This window comes from Chaetodon trifascialis, chromosome 1 (assembly GCF_039877785.1).
Source record: "Chaetodon trifascialis isolate fChaTrf1 chromosome 1, fChaTrf1.hap1, whole genome shotgun sequence".
NCBI classification, from domain to species: domain Eukaryota; kingdom Metazoa; phylum Chordata; class Actinopteri; order Chaetodontiformes; family Chaetodontidae; genus Chaetodon; species Chaetodon trifascialis.
Window position 1 is genome coordinate 1014469 of NC_092056.1, and position 20980 is coordinate 1035448.

General features: G+C 48.4%; 1 protein-coding gene and 2 non-coding genes across 3 annotated transcripts in view; 2 read left to right on the forward strand and 1 right to left on the reverse strand.

The window, feature by feature from the left end:
• Positions 1 to 20980, forward strand: part of gtf2a2 (general transcription factor IIA, 2) — a 278570-nt gene that overhangs the window by 88817 nt on the left and 168773 nt on the right. The gene's annotated exons all lie outside the window — the stretch shown is intronic.
• trnav-uac (transfer RNA valine (anticodon UAC)) lies at positions 14204 to 14276 on the reverse strand. Its single transcript has one exon. It is a non-coding gene; the product is annotated as a tRNA-Val (tRNA).
• trnav-uac (transfer RNA valine (anticodon UAC)) lies at positions 15356 to 15428 on the forward strand. Its single transcript has one exon. It is a non-coding gene; the product is annotated as a tRNA-Val (tRNA).

The following is a 20980-nucleotide window of genomic DNA, read 5'->3' on the forward strand; positions in this document are numbered from 1 at the left end:
TGATCTCAGCTGCTCCACCTTCAGCGAGGCTGGGTGGAGTTTCACTTCAGGTTAAAGGTTTTAAAGGTGTTTGTTTTGAGAAGGTTTACTGAGACAAGACAGACGAGCAGTTTCCTCAAAAAGCCCACAGAGCAGCAGGAAGTTTTCGGCTCAAATGTGAAAACAGACGAACGTGAACGTGTGCGGCGGCTGTGCAGCTCTTTGCCTCGTTTTCCCGAAGCGTTCAGAGTCGTGCTGAGAGGGCGAAGCCGCGAACACCACCCAGCGTGGCCTCCTGCCTGCTCTCTGAGCTTCAGGCCAAAACAGCACAAACCCTTTGATCCGACTCCGCCGTGTCTCAGCCAATCAGGGGCCTGACGGCTGCTGACTTCCACCAATCAGTCATCCTGTCGAGAGAGAGAGATGAGGAGTGAGAGCAGAAGAAGAACTGAGGCAGTGGGACCCGAACTGAGATCCAGCGTTCACAGAGCGGCTCCATGAAGGTCGACTCCCACATCCGATGGCTTTGAACTGATGATGCAAGGAAAGGCAAAGATTTTAGTTTTTAATGATCCAATCAGACGTCATTTCTCACCTCAGCTGGCCTCCCATTGGTTCCCACTTTGCTCATTTGCTTTGCGTCTGCAGTATCCTGCTTCAACAGGAAGTACATCACACGTTCAAATGTCTTTTCATTGGTCCTTTCAAATCCTAAAAAAAGTTTCCGTCTTCCGTCCTGGAGTCGAGTCCTCGGTGGTGACTTTGCTTGGGTGTGGCGCCGCTCACCTTGACCACTGCCCACCTTTCAGCATCTCCATGAAGGAGGGCGAAGTGGCGTCGGCAGCCATCTTATTCTGCAAAAGTGGGACAATATTTGAGCAGCCGGTGATCGATGAAAGAGCTTCTCCCATCTTTTATACCAGCAGGTCGCTGTGAGCTGGTATTCTTAGACTGACCTGACACACTCGTGCACACACGCGCGCGCGCACACACACACACACGCTGCGTCGTCTTTGTATAATCATTTCTCTGAAGGAGGTCGTCGTGTCTTTCGCTGCGAAACGTGTCGGCTCGGATCAGCGTCTGATGCTGATTCGTCTCCTGTAACTTTGAGCAAAGTTAACCAAAGTTGAAGTGAAAGTGATGTTTTCATCTCCGTCTTTCGCCCTCAGGAGCTTCTCACACTATCGATTCATATCTGCTTCCCAGATGAGATATTTAGGGAGCAAAGCCGACATGCAGACTTACGGGATGATTGATGGCACCAAGTGAAAACAACCTACGGAGCCTCGTTTTAAAGGTCAGCAGGGACGTTTTGTCCTCAGGTGACAGAACTTTAGAGACGCCGTCTTCTCTGTTTAGACTGTGATGAACTTCACATAATGAGTTTCTCCCCCAACACCGAGTCTTAAAGGCATCGTGTGGATTTATGGAAGGAAACCCGACTCAGAGATGATTTTTAAGACATTTTGAAGGTGACTTTAGCTGAGCTGAATGTGGCCAATGAGGCGTCTTCAGACTGCCAGCCCAACGCCAGGTTTGTCTGTCTCAGTCTGAATGCTCAAGCAAAGAAAGAGAGAACTGCCAACGTGGGAACTGGAGGGGAAAAATGCTGTTTTGGAGGAAGGAAGAAGGAAACTTCCTAATTAAGACACTGAAGTCAATGAAGAATGAAGCAACGTAGTTATCAAAGGATGAAAGAGGGAAAGATTCCTCATGACAGGAAGAAGAAGACTTCCAAATGTGGGAAAAATTAAGTATTCAGAGGAAAGGAAAGAGGAAGCTTCCTAACTGGGATGCAAAGAAGGAAAAAAGCTTCATGGAACAAGACAGAAGGAAGCTTTCAGCTTTGAGAGGAAGGAAGTAGGAAGCTTTACGACTGAAAATCAGGAAAGAGGAAAGGAAGGAAGGAAGGAAGGAAGGAAGGAAGGGGGAAGTGTTCCAGTGAGGACGCTAGGAAGGAGGAAGATTCTTCTTTAAGGAGGCATGAAGGAAGCATTGAAGCTATGTGGTGCGAATGACCCTTAAAACAGAGAAATTCAAATTCTGGGAAAAAAGGAAAAGACGAAGAAAAAACTGGTTTTCTGATGAGGGAGCAAGAGACACACACACACACACACACACACACACACACACACACACACACACACACACACACACACACACGTGTACTACCCTTACTTTAACCTTAAATTTAATGATTTACCTGATGGAGACTTTTTGTCCCCATAAGGAAGGCGTCCCCACAGTGTGACCGTGGAGACAGATGTCCCCACAACATGAGGAATACACGTCACACACACACAGTCCACTGTGCGCCGTTATCTCTGAGCCACATGTGTGTGTGGGAGGCTGCCGTTTCCAAAGCCATTTAAAATCCAGTATCAGGCGTTACAGCTTATCGTGGACGCCGCAGCCTGACGTGTTCTCGCTTTATTAATGGAAACTGTCATTAGACAAAGTTCTTTGGTCACATGTCAGAAAAACTTAAAGCGTGTCATCACCACACACACACACACACACACACACACACACACACACACACACACACACACACACACACACACACACACACACACACACACACACACGTGCACGCCGGCGTGAGCGCCAGCTTTACGTTTGCATGGGTTTGTTCTTTAAATGAAGATGCGCAGATGTTCTCTAAATAAAAGCGGTGTCCTTCCTCCTTAATATTCTCTCTGTCACCTCCCCCCGTCACCCCCCGTCTCCTCCCCCCCGTCACCTCTCCCTCCTGCACAAATTAAACTCAGATTGGACGCTCGCCTCCTGCTTGGAGAAGTAAATTAACTTGGGAAATTGAATTTTTTAGGTCCGAAATATTTCTGTTCCATCAGTTGATGATTCATGGACAGTGTGGAGGTGGTGGGGGTGGGGGGGTCGGGGGGAGGCTGGAGCCGTGTTAGACCTTCAGTATTAGCTTTAGCTGTACAGCTCCCACGAAATCCGTCTGGCGTCCGTTTACTTCCTCGAACCTTCCTCACTCCTCCTTCGACAAACAGGAAGCATCCTCCGTCCTTGACCTTCACATCGGCTGCATCTCACCAAATTAGGAAACGAGGAATCGTCCTTTTCCTTTCCCGCCTTTCCAATCTTATTCTCTAAATGGGAAGCGTCTTTGCTTTGTCCTTCTTTGTCGTGTCCTAACTAGGACGCTTCACTCGTCCTTGCTCCCTAATTTAAAGCTGCCTGCAGGCTGCTCCCTGAACAGGAAGCTTTCTTTGCTCCTGTTAGATGAAGAATCGTCCCCGCTTCCCTAAATAAATCCTTCAATGCTTTTTCTTCCCTGAAAAGCAGTCTTCGTCCTCCGGGCAGTCTTCGTCCACTGGGCAGTACTTCTTCCTCGTTAGTTCCTTAGTTAGTTTAGAAAAGTTTTTACCTCCAACCTTTGAAGCTTCCTTTCTCCTTACTCAGAAAATAGGAATCTTCCCACCGCATTTCCTTCCTTGCTCGAGACCAAAGATGCTTCTTTCCTTTTTTATCCCAGGTGACTCTTTGCTAAGCCCCGCCCTCCATAGCGACTGTTTCTACGCCTGTCAATCTGTCCCTCCTCAGCTGCACATCTGAGTTCATCAACACTCACATTAATCTCTGAGACACGGAGTCTTTGATTCCTCTCGTTAGCATATGCTATAAGAGTAGCTAACAGCCTGATGGCTCGTTACAGTCACTGAGCTCTGATTGGACAGCTGCTGTTTGGAGGAGGGTCTAGTGAAGGTCACTTTGGAAGCTTCCTCCTTCCCTCTGGCTTCTTTTTAAGGACTCCGGAATCCTGGAAGTTTTCCTCTTCATTATAAGCTTTTTCCTTCTTTGCGTCCTAATTAGGAAGTTTCGTTCTTCCTTCCTTGATTCCTTCTGTCTTGCTCCCTAATTGGATGCCTTTTTTCTTCCTCCTTCCTTGCTCTGTACCCAGAATGCTCCTTCTTCTCTGACTCTTCAAAGTTTTCTTATTTGTGTCCTCATTAGCGTCCTCTTTCCTTTCTCCCTAACTAGGATTTGCCTCCTCTCTTCCTTCACTAGGATCTTTCACTCTCCCTTGATTCCCATTTGGAGAGTTTTCTGTTTCCTTCCTCCCTAAATAGGAAGCCTTTCCAAAACCTTTTTATCCCCTCCCCAACTCAAAAGGTTCCTTGTCCCCTTTGTAGGACACCTGACTCTTCCTTTCTTCCTAAATACTGAAGGACACATCCGTCTTCATTGTCTGTCTTTTCCCTGTCTTCCATCACTATCAGGAAGCTTCCTTTTCCCTCGCTTTTCCTCTTCCTTCTGCTTTGTTCTCTCACGACGACGCTTCACTCTTCATCACTTCTAAATTCAGAAAGTCTTCTCTTTCTTTATTTCCGTTTCCAGAAAACTTTCTGCCTTTTGTTCATGATGAGGAAGTTTTCTCAAAGAAGAAGAAGAAGAAGAAGAAGAAGAAGAAGAAGAAGAAGAATTACTTTATTCATTTATTGATAAATTAATTTAATTTCTCTTCAGTAAAATACAAAACCGTTATTTTTCTTCATAATTAGACTTCTTTTCTCTCTATTTGCTCTATAAAAACACTAAATTACATCTCTCTCTCTCTCTCTCTCTCTCTCTCTCTCTCACACACACACACACACACACACACACACACACACACACACACACACACACACACACACACACACACACACAGGTGGTGTTTGAACACTCTCCTCATATTTGACCTCATAACGACCTGCAGGTTGATTTCACTGCTTCAGTAATGAACTGGACGAGTTCGTTCTGTCCAACATTGTCTTTGATGATGTCTGTCCTGATCTGGGCTTTTAAAGAGGACGAAAGGAGGGCTGGACGTGGACGGCAGACAGAGGAGACACGTTTGACACAGGACAAACTGAAGAGGCAGACTTACATACTGCTGCTCTGACGAGGCTGATGTGAAGCAGGTGTGCAGGTGATGAGGCAGCAGAGAGTGGAGGAGGCCACGCCCATCCTCAGACAGGTAACAGGAAGGGAGGGGGGAGACATGAGGGACAGACAGGTGAGCAGATCTAACAGAAGGACTCTCAGAGTGTCCTGATTCCTCTGGATTTGTCTCGTTTGACGACTGAAAAACCTGCAGATAAAAGAAAGATGCCTCAAAGTCAGTGACACACACACACACACACACACACACACACACACACACACACACACACACACACACACACTCTCAGTGATCATCAGCAGCGTGTGTGTGTGTGTGTGTGTGTGTGTGTGTGTGTGTGAAGACGTGCTGCTGTGCGCCTTTGATTCGTCGGCCTGGCTCTCACCTCCTGACAGCGAGGTGGGCGGAGCGTCACCTTTCACCTCCTCACTCTGCTGAGGAGGAGGAGGAGGAACACGTGACGTCAGCGTGAGAGATGATGATGATGATGATGATGATGATGATGAAGGCTGGAGCTGCTCCTGTGCCATCTCAGACTCATCAGGGTTCAGAGGAGGAAGCAGCGAGGTCTTCCTCACGTGCAGCTCGACGGTGGAAAAGTCACGGTTTGATTGACAGAAGTGACGTTTGGCGTTACACCGGCTGAACGGAGCATCTGTAACGACTGACGTGGCCTGAAAACGGCGGCGCTGAGATCTCTGTTTCCTCGCTCGCTCGCCTCACAGCGGCCTGCCGCCATCTTGCAGCCGTCGTCTTTGCGGCTCCAACACGGACGACTCTGATTCCTCTGATAGCTGCGTTTGATTTGTCTGACTGGGGTTTATATATTTTTTATTGTTGGGCTGTTTTTTATTTTTATTTCGTTTTGGCTGCTGCTGCTGAACAGAAGCGCGTCGGCCTTTGATTTCTGTCTGACAGTTCGGCGCCGCAGAGGCGGGTGCGGCGGCGCTGCGTTCAGGCTCCTGATGGAGCTCCGTGCTGCTGGTCTGTGATACGTGGCTGATGAAACCTTGCTGTAACACGAACCCTCGGAGCTGTTTGTAAAGGAGACAACAAACACTGTCGGGACAAACAGTGCAGATATTCACTGCAGGCGGCCTCAGATCTGCGCTTCAGCACAGGCCGCCATCAGTGAGCGTTTTAAAGAAATGATAAAACAAATGATCCAAGCTTCAGCTCGGCGTCTGCGTCCACCGCTGCCGCAACGAGCTCGACGCCCGATAACATTTACACAAGCCTTTCATCATTTAAGAGACGGACCGGAGGCTGATTCTACAGCAGCGTTCAACCAGACGAGAAACACGTTTCACCTAAAGACGATGTAAAGACAGATCAACAGCACAGCTGGTCAGGTTTGAGAGCGAACGTCCCAAATGGACAAAGTGCAGAGCGTCCTGAGGTCTGCTCAGTCGCAGTTTTCAGACAGTTTGTTCCAGAAACGCTGCAGGTTTAGTTTGGACTCTGGGGACTGGAAGCAGACCTGAACCTGGACCATGTGAGAGGTCTGGATCCGTCAGGATGGAGCGGCAGACCAGAAATAAACCATAATAAACCGACAGCCAGCGTAAACGTCTGAGAACTGGACCGACGTGGTCCGTCCTGGTCTGCAGCTGTCCGAGCCAAAGAAACCAAAGTGTGAAGCTCAGACGTGGTCTCCGTTTGACTCGTCTTCGATTTGTCTCTGAACGCTGTCTCTGACAGGAAGTGAAAAGTCACAATAAACGTTCTGCTGCTGAGACTGAGAACCAACGCAGAGCTTTAAATCTGAGATCCAAACATTTGTTTTTGCTTCCTTTTATTTCTTTTTAAATACGTAAAATAGATCTCAGCTCTTCATCAGGTCACCTCATCGTCGTTTCCCCTGTGCTGGAGTACAGGTACGAGTCAGCTGATGTGATCAAAGCACAGAAATCCCTTCAGTGTCTTCTGTGATCTGAGATGCGTTCAGGTGCGTTCTGTTCACCTGAGCGTCGTCTGTTTGCAGGTCTGTTTTCTCTGCTTTCTTCTTCACTGTCCTCCACACGATGATTTTTCTGTCTCGAGGCTCCGGACAGTCCGGACATTGAGGTTTGTGCGTTGTGGACCTCAGACCAGTAAACCAGTGGCAGCCTGTTTACCTGCAGCTGGATTCAGCAGGAGGGAAACGTTCAGCTGAGCTTCAAACATCATCACTGCTGCGTCCTCAGTAGAATATTAAAGCCATGAGTGTGTGTTCATGTGCAGCGTAGCCGTGTGAAGTCCAGGATAACGAGGCTGAACACGCTGCTTAAAGCGCAGCATGTACCTGCATACGATGGATCAGTGTCCTGTCCTCCTCCTCCTGTCCACTCCTGGTACAGCCCAGTGAGATGGAGATCTGTCCTCACGTGTTGCGGTGATGTCTCATGTCTCATCAGTGTTTTCAGGACTGTCTGTGTCTCGCTCGTCTCTGTTTGCTCTGTCTTCGTGTCTCTCCTGTGTGCTGAATAACCGAGGCTAACGCCTGCTTGGTGCAGTGTTTGTCGAGGCCCCGCTGCCTCCATCGTCGACCTCCCGCGGCGGCAGAACAAACAGCGCGTTGGTTCATTAGCCGGCCGTGTCTCCCGCGGGCCGAGCTCCATCCGAGTCCAGGACGAGGAGCGGAGCAGCAGTTAATCAGGCTGTTTGGGATCTCCTGCTGCCAGCAGCTGCAGGAGCTCATATGTTTAACATTACGGACTCAGACTGATGCTCGACTGTTGCACAACTTCAGCTCAGAGGAATGTGGATGTGAGCTGGCAGATAAACAAGCAAGAAGGGAGAGGAGAGAGCTTCCAGACAGGCAGAGAAAGCTAAATATCACATCCATCACAGCTTTCTTTCTAACGCAGACCAAACATCGTTTCAGTTTTCACAGTTTCACCGAAGATTTCTCTGTTTAACGTTCAGATCCTGAAAGAAACGTTTGGAAAATAAGCTCATTTAGAGAGTTCGTTACTGATTTCATGTCTGTGTGTGAGGTACAGTCAGGAGGTGTTAGCTTAGCTTAGCTTAGCTTAGCTTAGCATGGAGACTGGAAGCAGCTCAGTCAGTGTCGCCGTGTCCGTCGAGCACATTTAAGTTTAAACACTTTCAGAAACATTTCATTTCTCATCCAACGACCAATGATGGCTGAAAACTTTCCCTTCTTTAATGTCCAGTTCTGTCCTTCGTCTTTTATTCTGAAGTATGTTTCTTAGCATTAAAACCTCTTAACGACGTTAACGTTTTATTCGTCACATTTAGACACTTTTCTGTCCAACATTTGGTCTGAAACTGAGGGAATGGATCCTCTCAGGGGATAAAAGCCAGAAAAACACAAAGCGGCCGGACGTCAAAGCCGTCAGTGATGTCGTGACCTGCTGACTCCACGTCGCAATCTGATTGGTTCAGGGCTGCTGTCATCATCTGACCAAAGCAATCGTTCCTTTTATTGCTCTTAACCTTGATTGATCCCCAGCTCATGGCAATTTATAGAAGAAGCTTCCCCTCCGGCTGACACACAGACACACACACACACACACACACACACACACACACACACACACACACACACACACACACACCTCTGGTTGATGGCGAGCTGAAGTCGTTATGATGGAAGCGAATACAGAAAATATGAGTCACCTGGAGGTCAGTCAGAAAAAAATGACACCTGTGTGTGTGTGTGTGTGTGTGTGTGTGTGTGTGTGTGTGTGTGTGTGTGTGTGTGTGTTTGATGGACAGGCTTGTTGATCACTGAAGGCCTGGACATGTCTGTTTCCCATCATGCCTTGCTGCAGGCAGGACGTGCCTCTGCTCACCTTGAGTTGCAGTGAGGGACGACAGCAGAGATCAAACAGTCGTTAAGAGGAGAAATGATAATTTAACGGACTGATTAAAGGAGCAGATTAATCCGTTAAAGTGAGAGAAACTCTGGAGTAAGAGTCTCCGATGGAAGCGGACGCTCGTCAGCTGACGACACGTGTTTGAAGACAGAGGGTCGATCTGACCGTTGGCTCGTGTCATAAAGGAGTTAAAATGAATCTGGATTCTGTAATAAAGCAAATATTTGTGTGGTGCTGCAGATGTTACTGCAGCCAGGGAGCTAACGATCAACAGGCCTGACGGTTTATTCAGAATTTAAGTGGCTGCCATTATTTTCAGAGCGTTCGAGTCAAACAGGGATGAAGAAATGTCCAAAACATTCCAGTTTAATGATGAAGTTTGTGAAGACGTGAAGAAAAATAATAACATATTTTCAAAAAGTTCCAGAAAATGTTTCCAGGAGACTTTTATTTATTCAGAGTGACCAGAAACAGAAGTCTGCTGTGTGTGTGTGTGTGTGTGTGTGTGTGTGTGTGTGTGTGTGTGTGTGTGTGTGTGTGTGTGTGTGTGTGTGTGTGTGATGGATGCTGTGCGTAGCCTCAGGTAATAACAGCCATGATGGATTCTCACCTGGCCTGGCGAGCTGCAGCTCAGTCGAGGAAGATGAAGATGTGTTGGAGCTCCTGCTGCTGCTCCGCTCCGGGTCCAGGGGGCGTGAGCCTGGGGAGATATTAATGACAACCCCCCTAACGCCAACGAAGATTCTCTTCTGCTTTTCCAATTGTCTTTTTACGCTTTTCACTGTCACCAGTTATACGATCTCTAAGTGGTTTTGGCTCCTTTTAAATGAGACTAAATGAAATTTCTAGAGGGGATCGATGAAACTGTCCTGCAGCTGAGCTGAGACGCTCTTTGCTCTGAGTTGAACAGTCGTGTTAAACATGATTCCGGCTGTGAGACGTTCAGGTTCAGTGGTTCAGGACACGATCTGAACCGTCTGACTGTGACTCCAGACATCAGCCTTTGTACAGAGCAGAGAGCTCTCAGTCTGATCAACTGAGGAGAAAAAAGAGCAGAGGCTGTGGTCCTGGTGGGGATGAAGCTGGAGAAACAAACTCATCTCGCTGTGCTGAGGTTGAGTCATTTTCTGGTGCTGCAGTAGAAACGTTGGATGCTTTGTTCCCGGCGGCGCTGCAGCCTGCGGCCTTTACAGGGCAGCAGAGATATTTCAGATGTTTCTCGAGGCTCCGCCGGGACGAGAGCCGGCCTCCCTCCGTCTCTGCCGTCCTGTTTTTAGCTCCTGAATGTCCGGAGATGCTGCTGTGATTTATTCAGCCTCTGTGCTGCTGCTCAGGTGAGAGTCGACGGCACGACAGGATGAACGAGCGGCCGTCACACCTGCGCACTCACTCATAAATACAGGTTTGTTTTAGACCTTTTTAAATGGATTACTTTAAATCCAGTGGAAGGTGACAGAGTGAAAGAAGTCCAGTGAAAGAAGCTGAAGGGGTCAGAGGAAGATGAAGGACTGAAGCGGGTTAAAGTGGGACATGAAGCGCAGAACTGAAAGGAGTTGAAGGCGTCAGTAGGCTTTAAAGAGCAGAGAGTTTAAGTAACCGGAGAACTGAAAGGGATTGACGTGTCACCTGAAATGTGTGCAGTTAAAACAGCGACAGGTGAGCGACAGCAGTCGAAGCATCAGTTGAAGCTGTGAAACTGAAAGGAGCTGAAGTGGACGGTGGACGGGGAAATAGCCGAATGGCCTGATGATTGAAGCGTAAGGACGGAGAGCTGAAGCTCTGAAAGGAAAGAAAGTGGAAGCTGAGTCACTGAAAGGGGTTGAAGTTGCAGTGCAGTGAGCTGAAGTGTCAGATGAAATGTGAGGGCTGGAAGGAGCACGGCTGTTGAAATCAGCTGAAGTGGTGTTAAAGCGTCACAGTGTCAGGAGTGAGTGGTGAGTGAGCTGCCGAAAGGCGTTGAAGTGTCGCAGGAAGCAGCTCGGCGGAGCCTCGCAGAGCGTCATGTGGTTAATCGGCTCATTGCAGCTGAACTCTGAGCAGGCCGAGGACACGAGGACGTCGGGGAGCAGGCGACTGTGGTAAATCTATTAGGCAGAAGTCACATTCATTCGCTGTCCCCCCTCCCGGCCAAATGAAAGCATGTTCGCGTCTTTCTTCGCTCTCCTGGGCTGGATTTCCCCGCTCTTCCTCTAACAGCTTCTACACTTTCGTCTTTCCTCCCAACTCCCATTTCAGCGTTTATTTTGGTCGCCCCGCGGCAAGGATACGGATAAAAGGATTAACTTATCGTCTACCAGTTTAGAGCTCTTAAACTCAGCCTGACGGCCCCCCTGAAAATTGACGAGATGGATGCCAGAGAGGCTCCATTCAATACACGTTAAATTCATTTCCCTGTTTGTTGCACAGTGTTGGTGTGAAAGCCTGAAGAGTTTGAAGGCTGGAAGACGGAAGAAGCAGCGAATCCAGCAGCAGCACGAGCAGGTGGGATACAACCCAAAGTCCTCCTGAGCTTCACTGATCAATGATTTAAAAACACATAATGGACCAAATGAAAAACAACAACAACAAAAACACCAACAGTCCAAACAGTGAAGAAACTCAGCAACAATGACATGAAACATCGGATAGAAAAACACAGGAAACACATCAGTTTCACGTCTTATGTCACATTAAATGCACTCATTTAATCTCAGTGTACAAATGTTGGAAACGGCAAATAATTACAATTAATTATTGTTATTTACTCAGCTGACAGTTGATGAGTCATTTCAGCCCGACCTGCTGCTCTATTGAATTATAACTTCAGCCAATCACAAACGTGAACACACGGTGGACGCACTGTGTGCAGGTCATTAACTAAAGTAAACAAACAAACAAACAAACAAACAAACAAACAAACAAACACACACGACAGCAGTGAAGCTGCATCTCCGACACCCACCCTGTTCCCAGCAGATGTCAGTGTTACATAATGACTGTTTGATGTAACAAACACACACACACGCACACACATGAACACACACGCGCACACACGCACACACACGCACACACAGACACACACGAACACACACGCACACACAGACACACATGAACACACACGCGCACACACGCACACACACGCACACACAGACACACACACACACACACGCACACACAGACACACATGAACACACACGCGCACACACAGACACACACGAACACACACGCGCGCACACACACACACACTGGAAGCTTCAGTACAGTTTGAGCTGCTTTATCGAATCAATCAATATAAAAATTCAAATGCTGCTTCTGATAATATCAAAAAGAAGCCAAATCACAAATTCATTGATTGTTCGGTTACATAAACTTTGGGTGATACCGCCTTAAAATACCGTCTCTACATGTGCCGCGGTGGCTTTATGGGACCAGTATGTTTGTTCGCACTTGGCTGTAAACATGTCGTCACATTGTGGACATAATGGGACATTTTTACTGCGTCAAACATTCAGCCAGTATCGCCATGACTGACGTGCTGTGGCACACCCCTCATATGTTTGCAGAGGCTTTTTGGTTTTGTTGTTTGTTGTTTGTTGTTTGTTGTTGTTCCAGACCTCTGAGTCAGTCCTTCAAACAGGTTTTTGTTCAGTTTTCAGTGACGACTGAAAACCAACCACAAAAATGTCGATGAAGCGTTTCCAGCTTTTCAGGATGTTCTCGGGTTTTGACTCCAGAGGTTAAACCTTCAATTAGTGACTTCAGTTGCTCCAAACAGCCACAACCAGCGAGTCCGGATCAGCTGACACAGATCAGACCTGGATCAGAAGCCATTTTGTTAGCTTCACCATGCTAACGGTCAGTGCGGTGAAGAGTGTGGGCGTGACGCTCAGCGGTTTGATTTTTAATTTTTAATAATGAAACAGTTGATTGACAGTCGTTCTGATCTTTAGTTTTATACACAGAGAAAATCTGTATTATTGATCTGTACATTGATCTGCAGTAGCTTACGGTGGCTAACGTTAGCTGTCGTGCAGCTACAGCGTAAATTCTTGAGTTTGTCCTGATGGATATCGCTGTATAACAGACATTAGAGCAAACTTTACCACCTTTTATGGACCATGGTTAAGCTACATTTTAGCATTTAGCATTATTAATATCTTTATACTGTAAATATTAATATCTGGCTGTGCTCCACATGTCCTCCAGCTCGTCTCGAGCTGTTGAACAGGTAGTGTGTCTGCGAGATTCGTCCAAAGCGTCCAGAGTCTACAGACGTTAGCAGCAGCTAATGCAGCGAGAGAGCCAATGCTAAACGAGGCTAAGATGCTAAAGAGGCTAAGATGCTAAAGAGGCTAAGATGCTAAATGGGGCTAAGATGCTAACATGCTAAATGGGGTAAGACGCTAAACGGGGCTCAGGGCCTCACAGCGCTGCAGAACGCTGACATGACATCAGCTGAGCTTTAAGGCTGATAACGACCTGAAATACCTGTCGGGTCGTTGAAGGTGACGCAAACAACCAGCATGGGTCACTCTCACCTTGGTCAGGTGATGGTTTGTTTGTCATGTTGGTATGAAAGATAAGACTTCCTGCAGGCAGGTGACGTAAAGGTTCAGCTGCTGCTCTGTCGTTTGAATTAGCATTGATAACACCTGCTCAGGTGTTCGTCCACCACGTCATCTCATCGTGTTCCTCCTGTCTGCTCGTTGTCCCTGATTAAAGATGCAAACCTCCACCCTGCACGTGCTGCGTGAGACAGACGAGCCGTCTCTCAGGCGGTGACAGTTTGACGTGTTTGCTGCAGATTTGGAGAAAAGTTAAAGAGAAACAGAGAGACTGAATCAGTGAGACGCTCACGGTGTCTTCAGTCCTTCAGCATCTCAGAGCAGCAGACACACACACACACACACACACACACTGCACTGTCACAGAGCTGTGTTTACCCCCGAGGCCTCTGCGCACACACACACACACACACACACACACACACACACACACACACACACACACACACACACACACACACACACAGATCCTGTCAGTGAAAACCTACAGACAGTCGTACCTTCAGCGCGTCACTCGTCAGGACGTGAGAGGAGCAGCTTTGAGGCGCTCAGCGCACACACTCGTCTCCTCTCGGGAGATTTACGGTACGAACACCTGAAAACGTCCACAGACGTGTGGACGTGTTTCAGTCCTGCGCCTGACCTCAGCGTTTAAGGTCGAGGCGCCGTCTGAAGGACAAACCGTCAGCGACAAACATCTCGTCCTCTGCCGTCCACAACCTTCACGCGTCACGGAGGAATATGTTCCAAGCAGAAGGACGCGATGTGTCACAGAGCTGGTGTGTGTGTCGCAGTGATGGAGGAAACGTTCACATCCTTCAATAAAAGCAGTCAAACAGTCAAAGTCCTGCAGTGAAAACATCACTTACGTACTCAGAACTCCCCTGTGAGGGTTTGACTGCATGCAGGATTATTTTACTGACAACCAGCCAAAGAGCTGGTTCCACTGGGGTTTGAACCCAGGACCTTCTGCGTGTAAAGCAGACGTGATGACCACTACACTATGGAACCCACATGCACAGTTCAGTGTCTGGTCTATTGATCGTTATCGGCTCTGCGGTGTCAAACGGTCGACAGCTGACAGCAACAGTCCTCTGATAATCAAAGTTATTGATTGATTTATCAGATTAATCAGGATGTGATCAGAGGCTGAAGCTCAGACCTCGCGCGCTCGCTGTTATGAGTGCGCTGCTGCACCGTCCTGCGTGCCGTGTGCAGAGCTCTGCTCGAGTCTGAGCGAGCAGCTTTGAAAAGGCGCATCCATCAGGTCCATATGGGGGCCCCGAGGGCGGGAAGGGGTGTGTGTGTGTGTGTGTGTGTGTGTGTGTGTGTGTGTGTGTGTGTGTACTGAAAGGGTATGTGTGTGTGTGTGTGTGTGTGTGTGTACTGTAAGGGTGTGTGTGTGGTTCGGGGAGAGTGCACAGAAGGCTGAGCAGCATGTTTCTCTCTCAGCATGAGTCCAACTGGAGCACCAAGAGGCTCAAACTACCTATTTAATATATTTAATAAGCATGGGAGGAGACAGTGTGTGTGTGTGTGTGTGTGTGTGTGTGTGTGTGTGTGTGTGTGTGTGTGTGTGTGTGCAGAAATGAAGCCATAGTGAGTGTATCTAACAGACAGTGTGTGTGTATCACAGTCTGATGTGTCTTCTTCGTTGGTGCCGCAGAGCTCCATTGTTGTTTCTGCCTCTGTTACCTGTCGACGCCGCGCTGACAGGTAACATGACAGGTGAAGACTGATGACGGTGATGACTTCAGGCTCCTGATGGAAACACCTTCACAGGTGTGTGACGGTTGCTGCTGGGGGATGGGGGGTGGGGGGGCTGAGCTGCTTTGGTCGTTTGACGGCTGCTGATTAGCTGCTGCTCTTTCATGAGTTTGTCTGAGGTGTTGCAGCGTTACTGCGGTTAGACAGGAAGCAGCTACCAGGAGCGTGCATGTGCGTGTGTGTGTGTGTGTGTGTGTGTGTGTGTGTGTGTGTGTGTACTCTCAGAGTGTCTATGCACTGTGCTGCTGTCACATGAAAACCTTGTATCTCAGTGTAATAACGTCACATAGGCTCAGGCAAACTGTGTGTGTGTGTGTGGCAGAGGTTCCATAGTGTAGTGGTCATCACGCCTGCTTTACACGCAGAAGGTCCTGGGTTCGAGCCCCAGTGGAACCAGCTCTCTGTGTTATTGACATGAGGTCAGTTATTGAATCAATCCAAAGTGTGTAGTTTTGATGGAAATGTTCAAATGAGCCATTAATGATTCAGTGATAATAATCCAGGGATGTAATACTGCTCACAGGTGCATTATGGGTAGGCTAGCCTGACCTCACAGCTTGGCTGGTTGCAGCTCTGATCCACAGACTGGAGGAAATGTTTAAATGATGTCAAGTCGTTCTTCACTGAGCTTTACGTTCAAACAGGAAGTCTGAAAGAGGTTCACCAGGAAGGGAAGTCACTGTGGAGTGGCATCATGGGAAACGTAGGCTCCAGGCTCCACCAGTCAGAACATCTGGGCCTTTGTTTGGACGTTAGTGGCTCAGTGACTGAACACACAGCAGGTGAATGTGAGTCCTTCACGCTTCTGTCGTCTGTGTGCTGCGGTGTCATTTAGACCGTCATCATCCTCGGCGGCAGCAGCGTTACGCGCTCGTCATTTTCAAACGAGTCACCAAGAGTTCACTCACATCTCTGAGTCTAATCCTTAAATCTCATTTTATCTGCACCATCTTAAATCCTCAGCTCATTTGATGCTGCAGGCGTCTGCAGCCGGCGAGAGGAAGGGTGGCGTTTTTTCTTTTTGTTTTGAGCTCCCTGATGAGCGCCGATGAAATGACTTTGGCGGCGGCTGCTAATGCGCTATAATTGGTACGAGGAGCCGCTCGCTCTGAACAATTATGAGATGCAGGAGCTGTAATCTCTGCTGGGACTCCGAGCGAGACAGATTCTCTGCGTCTTTGGAGTCAGTCCGCCGTGTTTCACGTCGTCCGGACGTTTTCTGAGCCGGAAGTTTCAGGTCGGACCTGCTGCAGGTTTTCGTCTCCATGTCAGCCATCAGGAGGACTACCTGTCAGCCAGCAGTTTGACGGACAGCTGACGCCTCAGCTGCAGCCAATCAGCCGTCTGGAAGTTCACTTTGACAGATGGGCCTTAAACGTCTGTGAGGCTTTTCCCTCGTAGCTGCGTAATTTAACAAAACATGAGAAACGTGACGTACTGACAGAATAACAGCTGTGAAGATGAGACTTTCTGTGGTGGTCCTGGCTTTGTTCAGGTCTGCGGTTGGGGGGGCTGAGGGGGGGGTCTGCAGGTCTGTGAGCGCACTGACTGGCTGCTCGCTCACGCCCCCTGCAGGAGCTGATCGAGCTTCACGTTTTCGCTGTTTTTGTTGCTTTAGTACCTGCTGGCTGTAACGACTTAATTTACCCAGTGTAGGATCAATATATCTTATCTTATCTTATCTTATCTTATCTTATCTTATCTTATCTTATCTTATCTTATCTTGTCTTATGTGCTGTCGTTGTGGATTCCTGCATGCAGAATTAAACAGTAGATATTCGTGACAGGATGAGCTGAAAGGACGCGTCTCCTCGTCTGTCTTCGGGTCGTCCTCCACTCATTCGGTCGATCTCTGCGGTTTGATCGCAGACCGCTGACGGGCGCTGGCTCTGAGTCTTCTTCACTTCTGAAGACGTTCAGATGGTTGAAGCTCTTTGAAACAAACAGAGCAAAAATAAATCAAAGACTTCTTGAACTGAAAATAGAAAAACGTGCAAAGGGAAATGAATAAAATGACAAAGTCTCATTAGAATAAAAGCCCAAACTTTCCTCCTCAAGCTTCTCCTCGTCAAGCAGTGAAGCTCGTCGGCTGATTGTGGAACGAAGCTTTGACACACAGATCTGCGTCCACGTCCACGTCCACGTCCACGTCCACGAGCGGCGGTACAGTCGTGTTTCTGAGCGTGTCTGTGTGTGTGTGGACGCTCGTCTGAGCTGTTTCTTCCTCCTTCAGCGTCCTCAAGGCTCGGCTCGTCTTGAACAAATGTCCCCCCCTCCATCCATCAGAGCCCGGGGGGACGCGCTCGCCGCGCCGCCTCCTCCTGCTAAAGTCTCCTCTCTCCGCCACGTCGTCCAGCACGGGTTCAACCCTACAGGGATGCGGCTTCTTCGTCCCTCATGCGTGTCCTTATGTTGCTGCCTTCTGCTCTGCTCAGCTGATGAATTATGGAGGACAGAGACAGCCCAGTGTGGACAGGACGCTCAGTGATTAGACTCAGCGGTCCACTGAGACACAGATCAGTCCTCCCAGCAAATATGTTAAAGTCAGGTGGACAGAGGAGTCCACACCACAACTCCAACCACAGTGACTGTGGCGAACAACGTGGACAGAAACCCTGACAGCCAATCAAAATCCACCTGAAGTCACAGGCAGATCGTGCTGGCTGCTTGGCTGCTGCTTGTTTCCGTGCGTTGATCCACGTTCTTCTGACGTCTCGTGTCTTCAGTGTTTGTGTCTTCTTCTTCTTCTCTTCTTCCTGACAGCTGCTTCATGCCTCCATGTTTCTCTGTCTTTAGTGTTCAGGTTAGTTTAAAGAAACACAAGAAAAAGAAAAACTGTGTGAACATCAAAGGACTGTGTGTGATGACCTTTCACCTCTGTGATCCTCAGCAGCCAGCAGGTGGCGCTGCACTCGTCTCATCTGCAGACGTGACGCTGTCAGGTTCTGTCTAACTGATGTGTCCTGTGTTGTCCTCTGACGTCCCACACGGTGTCTGACTGAGCTGCAGTCAGCCGCTCGTCTCCTCTCTGAATATTTCAGCAGCGAGCTGCAGGTTCTGGGTCAGTGTGTTAGTGTGAGACAGACTGCAGAGGAGCTGCAGGAGGGCAGGAGGAGACGATTTAAGCCCGCTGAAGACGAGGAGGAGGAGGAGGAGGAGGAGGAGGAGGAGGAGTAAGTCACCGACTGCTGAACTCAGAGCGGCTCAAATGACGATATTAGACAAATAGCTGTTGTTCAGCTGTGAAAGTGGACAAAAATCTGCTGCTCAGCATCTGATTCAGACACTGTGGACACACAAAAGTCTGTCTGAGACACAGTCCTCCAAAAGCCAGCCAGTCACGTGTCCATGTCCCCGTCCCAAAGACCAGAACTGAAAATCATCACTTCTGCAGAGCTGCAGAGCTCAGTGATGTGAATGTCATCTTTTACTCTCAGAAGAGACAAAAAAGATGTGAAACAACTACAAGGAGACGTAAAATGACTGCAAATGGATGCAAAAGGACCACGAAGAGACGTAAAGCAGATGGAAACTGTCTGAAAGGAGACGATCAGAGAGAGACTCAGTACAGGACTTCTGCTGTTGAAATGTCAGTTTCACTGATTTAAGGAGGATTAGAGATGATTCCCTGGCTGTCGCGTGGATTCGCGTCTTCCTCGCAGCCTGAAGTCTTCTGGTTTCTGCGTTTCCTCGAGCTGCAGCGGCTTCTCCTCCTCCTGCAGCCCGAGCTGAAAAGGGCAGAGCTAATGCATATTCTAATCTGGCCTAGATTCAGAGATACAGCCTCGTAGGTGCTTGACGACTGTTATCATGTCTTTGAAATATGAAGCGTGTGCGTGTTTGTGTGCAGGCAGGATTCATTTTTGGAGGCAGTCAAAGGTCGCCGCAGATAAACGACGTCGCCCGCTGAACGTGGAGGCAGAGCGAGGGTTTTCTGCTGATCGGGGTTTTTGCAGCCGCTTGTTTTCCAGGTCAGCGTTTGATGATCAATGAAATCAACCGCGTTGTTTGTTTCTGCCTTTTTTTCTTCTTCTGCAGCTCGCGCGGTCGTTTCGACTCGCTCAGCTTTTCTCGGTGTTCAGTTCGTTTGCTGTGACTCGTCTGACAGGAAGCAGATCAGGCGAGAAGCTCTCGGTGTGACTGTTACCTGCCAGCGTGAGGAACGGGTTCAGGTGCAGTGACGGCAGGTGTTCATGGCAGGTGTGCGTCACCTCCTCCTCCAGAGGCTCATTTCTAGCTGACAACTGTTGATGTTGTAGGGAGCCCCTAAAGTGCCACGAAGAAAAAAACGCTTTGACTTGTCCGGCTCTCCGTAGTGACCACTTCAGATGTTCTCAGTCACACACGCGATACAATGAAGAGAAGAACTCAGCGAATTAACTTTTATTTCCACCTCGGGATGCCATATATGACTTTCTTGTTGCTCTTGCTCTGAGACATCTCTTGCTGCCGCCTGTCTGTATAAATGAACGAGTTAATTAAATCAAGTGCATGATTTAGTTTAAGCGTGTGCACGTTTTAGCATCTCCTGCACACGATATAGTTTTTTTTCTCTTCGTGGCACTTTGGGGGCTCCGTATGTTTGCTATCAGCTGGTGAATGAACGCTAAATATGCACATTATAGTTAAATACGTGATGACATCATAAAAGACAGAAGAAGACAAGGACACCGTGTCGGCCGCTCCGTATTAGCATCCAGGGTCGGCTTTTTAGCTCGTTAGCGTCTGTTCAGCCTCAGTCCAGACGATTGATCAGATGATTGTGATGAAATGAGGTTCAGACGTTCATGTTCACCTCCTAAATGACTAATGACATTCATCATTCTCAGGTGAATTCTAGTTAGCTAATCTTAGCACGCTAACACACTAATATGTTGACCACGATAAACAGGCTATCAGCATATTAGCATCGTCTCTGTGTTGTTAGCATTGAGCTTGAAGCTGCTGCAGAGGCTCGTTCTGCTCTCACCTGTAACCCCACAGACAGGTGAACAGGTGAACAGGTGAACAGGTGATGATGCCGCGTGGCTTTGAACACAGCGCTGCAGGTAAGACAAAGCGGCTCATCTCTCTCGCCCACCTGGACACAAAGGCCTGCCAACAGGCATGAATCTCCCTCTGTGGCCCTCAGGGGCCCGGCGTCATGGCGCCATGTGCCTGTAGGCGGTAAAGGTTACTCCATCTATCGAGGTCATTTTTTCTCCTCTGTTGTTTAATAAACTGTTTAAATTCAACCACCTCGTGGACAGTTTGAGGACAAACTGTCAGTCACCATCACAAAGGCGATTATTGTCCACTTCAGCAGCACGTTGTCCTTTTAGTCCTGAAGGACTCAGCTGGAGGTAGAGGGACAGGCGGCAGCAGCTTTTCTTCTGGGGTTCAGACGCATCCAGAAATAATTCAGTAGAGCAAATAAAGACGTCATTTTCTGTTCCTCAGTAAAGGTTCCCACTCTTCGTCTTTACCTCCATACCTCCCAGTTCAGCTGCTTCACTTCAGCCCAGTGACACAAGAGACGTCCACTGGTTTGAATCTGGAGCTCATTAACAAAACAAATGTGAGCTGTAATCAGACAGAGTGAAGGTGTGATGAAGACCGAGGACAGAATCAGTGTTTCTGTCTGAAAAGAAGCCTCTCTGTCCCAGTATAACCAGTCCTCCCAGCCTCTCTGTCCCAGCATAGCCAGTCCTCCCAGCCTCCTGAAAGATCATCTGTGAGGGAAGACGCTCCACTCCGTAACATCCAGAGAGTTTCTTCTGTCTCCGATCAGCTGATCTCACGTCAGTCTCAGCGTTAAACTTGAGTTGATATCAGATCAATAACTGAATCAGATTATCAGCTGTGTCGTCTTTCAGCTCCACTGTGTCAGATTTATGTTTAATCAGCGTTTTTCTTCTTCTGTGTTTTTTCTGTTGGACGGATTCACTTCAGTCTGATCTCATGTGCTT